Source organism: Nematolebias whitei, chromosome 17 (genome assembly GCF_014905685.2).
Source record: "Nematolebias whitei isolate Nwh7 chromosome 17, NemWhi1, whole genome shotgun sequence".
In the NCBI taxonomy this organism is placed as follows: domain Eukaryota; kingdom Metazoa; phylum Chordata; class Actinopteri; order Cyprinodontiformes; family Rivulidae; genus Nematolebias; species Nematolebias whitei.
In genome coordinates this window covers 1,666,300-1,674,345 of record NC_056514.1, presented here as the reverse complement: position 1 = coordinate 1,674,345, position 8,046 = coordinate 1,666,300, and the positions used below count along the sequence as shown (strand labels likewise).

The 8,046-nt window shown below is 43.7% G+C and overlaps 1 protein-coding gene across 1 annotated transcript in view; it reads left to right on the top strand.

The window, feature by feature from the left end:
• The window catches only part of daglb (diacylglycerol lipase, beta), a gene marked incomplete at both ends in the record, with an annotated part of 92,019 nt that overhangs the window by 58,877 nt on the left and 25,096 nt on the right, over positions 1-8,046 (top strand).

Genomic DNA, 8,046 nt, shown 5'->3' with positions numbered 1-8,046 from the left:
TGGCTGACTGGAGTCCTGTTTGGGTTTCTTCTCTGCTTTCAGGAAGGCCCAGTTAGGATATCCACATTGCTCTAGAGCCTGTCTTGTGTGGGATTTCTCCTTCTGCCTGGCTCCTGAGCTAGTGGGGACGCTGTCTGCTCTGTGATACAGAGTCCTGATGACTCCTAACTTGTGCTCCAAATGGTGATGGGAGTCAAACTGCAAATACTGGTCTGTGTGGGTGGGTTTGCGGTACACCTCGGTTTGCAAATGTCCTCTATCAGAGACTGAGACCTCACAGTCCAAGAAAGCCAACCTGCCATTTTTTACATCTTCTCGTGTGAACTTGATGTATTTATCCACAGAGTTGATGTGGTCAGTAAAATGTTGGACTTCCTGAGATTTGATTTTAACCCAGGTGTCGTCAACATACCTGAACCAATGACTTGGTGGTGTCCCTGAAAAGGACGTCAAGGCTCTCTTTTCTACCTCCTCCATGTACAGGTTGGCAACAATAGGAGAAAAACTCTTGAAACTGTGCCTGCAGTCAACCTACTTCACATATGGGGAGCAATATTATAGGCAGAAACATGGGTGTGCTATGGGGTCTCCAGTTTCTCCTATTACTGATACCCTGCCTGGACAGGGCATCAGAGAAACTGAGACGTTTATTTTCTAAACATAACGTCCCAGTGGCTTTTAAATCCCAAAATACATTACGGCAAAGACTGGTTCATCCCAAAGATCCTGTCCCCCAGCACAAACAGAGTAATGTTGTGTATGCTGTTCAGTGTCAGGAGGGCTGTGATCAGTCTTACATCGGGGAAACAAAACAGCCACTGGCCAAAAGGATGGCCCAGCACAGAAGATCAACATCATCAGGTCAGGATTCTGAGGTCTACACTCATCTCCAGGCCAGCGGTCACTCTTTCAAGGATGAAGATGTTCACATCCTGGACAGAGAGGAACGATGGTTTGAGAGAGGAGTAAAGGAGGCCATCTTTGTGAAAAGAAATCGTCCATCATTAAACAGGGGTGGAGGCCTCCGGGTTCAACTGTCCCCCTCTTACAATGCTGTGATTGCTAGTATCACTCAGCCCTCTGTGAACAGTAAACAGCCATCAGGTGCTAATGATCCATTGTTAGGCTGATGGTCCTTCTTGAGCATGTGATCAGCTGGTTTTGGTTGTCAGTAGCAAACTGGTTGATCCACTCTGAGAAGGTGCTATTTAAGAGACTGAGCTGAATACAGCACCTCAGACTGAGGAAGTCTCTCGGATGAGAGACGAAACGTTTCTACATTTTTTTGTTGATTTGCTTTGTTTTGTTTTTTTGAATGTCCAGAGGACCAGATTTAACTTTTTTAGATCAAATTAAACCAATCAAACTCTTGTTCAGGAAACTACAACCAAGAAAAGATGTTGGATATCTAACTTGAGTTAATGTATATTCTGAAATTGGCCCTTAGTTTGATAAAGGTTATAATTTTGGCCCCCTTTTGTAAGTGAGTTTGAGAAATGGTGACGTATTATCACTTTACGCAGCTGCCAGTTCTGGTATTATCGTTGTAAGAAAAACTTTTTTTGTTGTATGGTGTGTGTGTATGTATATATATATATATATATATATATATATATATATATATATATATATATATATGGTTCAAGGAGACTTAATTGTCATTCGCATCACATGTGGTACATGAGGTGGAACGAAATTGCATACTCAAGGTCCAATTACACCCCAAAAAACAATATATATAAAGTACAGTAGTCCCATGATTGGAAGTGGTGGCACAGAGGTTAGAGACGATGGGCCTGTGATCGGAATATCGCTGGTTCAACTGGTACCGACAACATCAAAATGTGGGTGAGAAAGGTGAAACACCCACTCCTGCCTCCACCCCCATTTGCCCCACCCTGGGCCCTTGAGCAAGGCCCTGAGCCCCCACCACTTGCTCCCCTGGGCACCCTAGATGGCAGCTCCACACAGAAGACCGTCGTAACCCGGGTAGAGTTGCATTTGGGCCCAAAAAATCAGATCCGACCCGGCTCCAGCCCGCAGTCATCATTGACATCATTGAACCTGGAAAACCCCCTTACATTTTTAATTAGTTATTAATGGTCAGAGACACGTGGCTGAATAAAAGGGGCAGAAGAATGGAGCTGAGGGGGTGTTTGTCCTTTCATGGCTGTAAAAGAGCGTTTAAACCCTGTTTCTGCCTGCATTCTTCTGCATTACTCAGACACAGACCGTTCTTACACGTCTGATTTGGGATTTCGCCTGTTTGGGTCGTTGGCCGCGCGCGTCCGCTTAGTGCAGCGGCTGAATGAACGTCCATTTGGATGATGGATCGCTTCCTGGCAGTACAGTCCCATCTGAAGCTTAATTGAACTTTTTACCTCTTTCAAGGCATGTCATCTCTCGGTGAAATGGCCGTGTGTGGCTGGTGAAAGTATGGCAGGCCGTGTTATCATATAATTGGATCGCGGCTGATCCGCTGACCCAATCAAAAGCCAAATAACCAATCCGGCCCGCCCATCTAGCACATTATCATAGCCCGCCCCAAATTCAGGTCGGGTGGGGCCAGGCTTAGGGCTCGGGTTAGAAATAACCACTCTAAACCCGGTGGTTTGTAGTTGCATCATGAAGGGCAACCGGTGTGAAAATAATTGCCATGTCTTTGTGCGACTTGGTTCTCTGTGGCAACCCCTGAAGAAGGGAGCAGCCAAAAGAAAAACAAACAAACCAAAAAAAAAAACAGTAGTCCCTCAATTATCTCGAGGGTTACATTCCAGACACCCCCGCAATTGGTGAAAAATCACAAAGTAGGAACGCTATATTTATTTTAGTATTTATATATATTTTATGGCTTTATAAACCCTTCCCACACTCTTTCAGTGTCCTAAACTCTTAAACCTATGTAATTTTAACCATATACATATATGTACTGTAGTATGTCAGGACAGCTTTGCTGTGGACACACTACTAATTAATTATTCTTAAAGCTAGTTCAAGCACAAAGAATATTAATTGTTTAATTACAACGGATTATTTTCTTTTTCGAGTTAAATTTCTGCCATGTGACCAATGTAGTGAACTAAGCCTCAGGTCAAATCCTGGCCTTGAGGGCCTGCCTGGAACAAGAACTGTATTTCATTGATTTGAGTCCAGAAACACAAGATTAAGTTCATCCAGAGACTTTCTAAGTGTCCTGCACTGATCAATTGAAAGAACACTCTCTTTTTCTATTATCATTACTATTTTTACAAATGTTTGATAATCAAAGTGTGTTTAGTTCAAACCATTTTTAAATGTTGAAGTGAACTAATCATTTTTAATCAACTGTGAAACAGTATTAGTGATTTTTAATCCTCATTCAAAGTAGAAATCAAATTGGAATGTGGTACGGAGTAATTCATGCATTTTCTGATCTTCTGTTTGAAATGAGCACATTGTGAAGTTGGTCAAAGGTCGAAAACAAGTTGTTGGAACGAACTGTCATGTTTTTATATCCTCTCAGACGTAAAAAAGAGGCTGGCACCTGTTTTCCCCCAACTCGCCTAAATATTTCTCTCGTCTGTCTGAAAAACATTTTCAATCTGTTCCAAAACATTTTCTGTTTTTCTGACTTCTAGTGACCTCTTACGTCACAAAAACACACCCCTGTCTGGTCGATTTTGACCAATCAGGAACCTCCCAAATGAACCGGAAATAGAACTCTTTAAATGTCGGTACTTCCTAGTTCAAACCAGTTGGGCTTCAGTCGTTTGCAGCTCCAGTCGAGTGCAGTCGAGTTCAGTTCTGGGAGCAGAACTGAACGGAAGAAGTGCTGGGAGAACAGAAGTCCAGGCATGATCCAGAGCTCTTCCGAGTCTTGTGGGAATTATGCAATCTTCCACATCTGAGTGGAACTTCTGACGGACTCCACTCATGCGAGTTCACCCGTGAGGTGAACTGTTGTTGATGAAGTCCCGCCACCACTCCTGACGGTTCTCTGCCATCCTACGGAGACGCTGGACCGGTAGCGTTAACTGGAGCTCCGTATCCGCTGATTCATCGTCAGAGAGTCGAGTTTACTACCGAGCGTACCGAGGAAAGCTGGGTTCGAATGGAGGGTGCCGTTCTGTTCAACACTTTCACTCACACACACCATCTCCCTCCCTCTAAACTTCATCTTTCCATCTTTAAACTCTTCTATCTGCTAGAAATCATTCCAGATATTTTTAGAAATGTCTGTTGTACAGCTGGAAGCAAGGGAAACCATCGCCGTATGGTTTTCTAATTGTAAACTGATTAATTAACCTGTTGTTATTTTCATATTTTGCCAAATTAATATAAATGTTTGATGTTAAACTTGATTCTGTTAATAAATGACCACATTCATTTGATGGGTCCAAGATAATTAACGTCTCACGTTACATTTTTATTAAATTCAATGCACGATATTATCCAGTCCAGAAAAATGAATGAATCCGTTTAATTTATGAATATATCACAGAATATGTTCATCTACACCAAGATAACTTGTAAGTGGAGTATTTAATCAGTGACATGAGACGCCATTTTATCTTTGACCCATCAGAATAAATGCGGTCATTTATTTAACAGAATTAAAATTTAGCATCAAAACATGTACACATTGATTTGCTGATCTGTTTCTGATTAATAAACTTGGCACGCTTTACTAACAAGACAACAGGACATTACTGGTTGAGACTGATTCATCTCTGAAGGCATCTAGCTTGGTTACTGGCGAATAGAAAAGTTTAAGAGAGGAGGAATAGATTTAAGGAGTAAGTTTAGATTTAATGATGAAAGTTATTTGTTGAACCATAACATGGCACCCTTCCTCCGACATCCAGCTCAGCCCTCCGGTACACTTCAGGACGTGCAGCGACTTTGTTACCTTAGCAGAGGATGTATCCACTCTTGAACAGAAGTCCATTGGTACGCTCCCTTTTCAGTGTCTCCGGTTAGAGTAGCTGGGGGTCATCAGAAATCGTGACGAAGTACTCGGTTCAACCGAATAAGCTTCCTTAGGAGTTGAGCTTTTAATGCTTGGGTTGAGTCACAGCCGAGGCAGGCTGTGACTACGCTGGACTGGAGAGACTTTTGGCACATGGTCAAATCCATCCGCTACTTAGTTGAGTCTCATCTCCGACTGAAATTTCCAGCAAGACTGGAAAAGACTAAGACTCGTGAAGACTTATGCCCCTTTTCCACTGTCACAGTGCGGATCAGGTCAGTTCGGGTCGGTTCAGATCGGCTCGGGTCTGTTGTGTTTCAATTTACATTTCTTGACAGGCTCTGTAGGAGGGACTAGAACCCAACTCGTCTTACCACCTGGTGGCGGTAGTGCTCCCTTAAGCTACTTACTAGCCACCACTAAACGTATTAGAAGAAGAACACCCTGAAGGTTTTGTCACACGATGTTGTGGAAGAGATGTCATGCTCTAATGGAGCTGTAACTTTTAAACCTGATTCATAATCCTACCTTACTGCCTTCCTGCCTGCTTTAAACCCATGTGTTTTATATTTTAGTATAGATTTTTACACTAAAGATGTATTAAAAATATCTTCACTTTTATTATTTACAGATATGCACAAGGTTCATGTTAAATTTACAAAACATCACACTGTGCTGTAATCTTTGAAACTGCTTTTACAATAAGATACAGACTTGAAAACAATTAGATTAAGTTTTGTCCTTGAATTTTAAAGATTTGTCTTTCATTAAATTAAAACATAAATGTATTACTTATTAATCTAAAAAAGTTAAGTCTGGTCCTCTGGACATTCAAAAAACAAAACAAACAAAAAACATTTAGTTTATTTATTATAAACTGTATTGTTTGTTTTGTGAATGTCCAGAGGACCAGACTTAACTTTTTATGGTATGGTATGGTATATAGTTTATTCATTGTAAAAAAGTACAAAACAATTCCATAATTCAAAAAGCGTTCAATACAAAAACAAGCGCTGCTCCCGGCTTAAGAGGAGAGGATGCCGGGCGGGGGTTATGGTGAGGCTACGAGCTAACGCTAAAGCCGGTAAACTCCCCATGCCGTCTCTCTTTCTGTCGAATGTCCGCTCGTTGGACAACAAGGTGGATTTACTTCGTCTGAGAGCGGGCGCCTCAGAAGAGATGAAGAAGTGTGCAGTGCTTTGCCTCACAGAAACGTGGATTACAAGTGAAACGCCGGACTCAGTCTTCCAGCTGGATGACAGACTTTTTTTTCGAGCGGACCGCTGCAGCGAGCTAACGGGGAAATCACGGGGGGGCGGAGTGTGCATTTACGTGAGTAAAAGTTGGTCCACGAACTGTACTGTTGTAAATAGCTCATGCTCGAAGGCTTTGGAGCAAATAACAGTGAAATGTCGGCCACATTATCTACCCCGAGAGTTCACAGTGACTTTTATCACAGTTGTTTACATTCCTCCGGACGCTAATGCTAATGAATCACTGCAGGAGCTTCATGATATCATCAGCTCGCTGCAGAGCAAACACCCTGAGGCTCTTTACGTTGTAGCCGGAGACTTTAACCACGTGAATCTAAAGGACTGTCTCCCAAGCTTTAATCAGCATGTGACGATTCCGACACGTGGAGACCGCACGCTGGACCGTGTTTACACGAACGTAAAAGATGCATACAAAGCCGAACCCCGCCCCCACCTAGGACTGTCAGACCACATCTCAATCTTCCTGGCTCCTGCTTACATGCCCCCGCTGAGACGCTCCAGACCGGTACAAAAGAAAGTTAAATGTTGGATCCAGGACAGTGGCCCCATACTGAGAGATTGTTTTGATCGAACAGACTGGCAGGTTTTCAGAGAAGCTGCTGAAAATGGAGGTTCGCTTGATCTTGACCAATACACATCCTCAGTACTGGGTTACATTAGTACATGTACTGACACCGTCTCCACTATCAGAAATGTTAAAAGCTACCCAAACAGAAAACCTTGGCTGAATGCAGAGGTGCGTACCCTGCTGGAAGCCAGGAACACTGCCTTCAGGTCTGGAAACTCAGAGGAGCTGAGTAGGACAAGAAAAGAGCTGGTTGCTGGTATTAAGAGGGCCAAGGCCACATATGCAAAGAGGATCGAGGGTCAATTCATCTCACAAGACCCTCGGAGCATGTGGAGGGGCATTAAGTGCATAACGGATTATAAAGGAAGGAGTGAACAATGTCCCAAAGACCCATCTCTGCCTGATGCCCTCAACAAGTTCTATGCACGCTTTGAAGACCCGAACAGACCACCCAGCACCAGACTCGCCTCACCACCGGATGAAGAGCATCTCAGCGTGACCTCAGCAGAAGTAAGGAGTACCTTCAGGAGGATTAATCCGCACAAAGCAACTGGCCCAGACAACATCCCCGGAAAAGTGTTGAAGGAATGTGCTGATCAGCTCTGTGAGGTGCTGGCAGACATCTTTAACACCTCACTTACCCTGGAGACAGTTCCCACCTGCCTGAAGACTGCCACCATCATCCCAGTCCCAAAAAGCTCTACAGTGACTGGTCTGAATGACTATCGGCCAGTGGCCCTCACCCCGATAGTCGCTAAATGCTTCGAAAAACTGGTCATGACTCACATCAAAATAACCATCAACATCAACAAGGACCCTCATCAGTACGCATACCGTGAGAACCGATCAACAGAGGATGCAATCTCCTCTGTGGTCCACACTGCACTCAACCACATGGAGCAGAAAAACTCTTACGTCCGTATGCTCTTTGTGGACTTCACATCCGCCTTCAACACCATGATCCCCCAAACCCTGATGGACAAACTATCCACACTAGGACTAAGCCCCTCCATCTGCAACTGGGTACTAGACTTTTTAACAAACAGACCACAGTTAGTGAGGATCCACAACCTCTCCTCCTCCACCATAACCCTCAGCACTGGCTCTCCTCAGGGATGTGTGTTGAGCCCCCTCCTGTTTACTCTGCTCACATATGATTGTGCAGCTACCCATCCAGGCTGTCACATTGTAAAGTTTGCAGATGATACAGCGGTGGTGGGATGCATCACAAACAATGATGAGTCCAGCTACAGGCA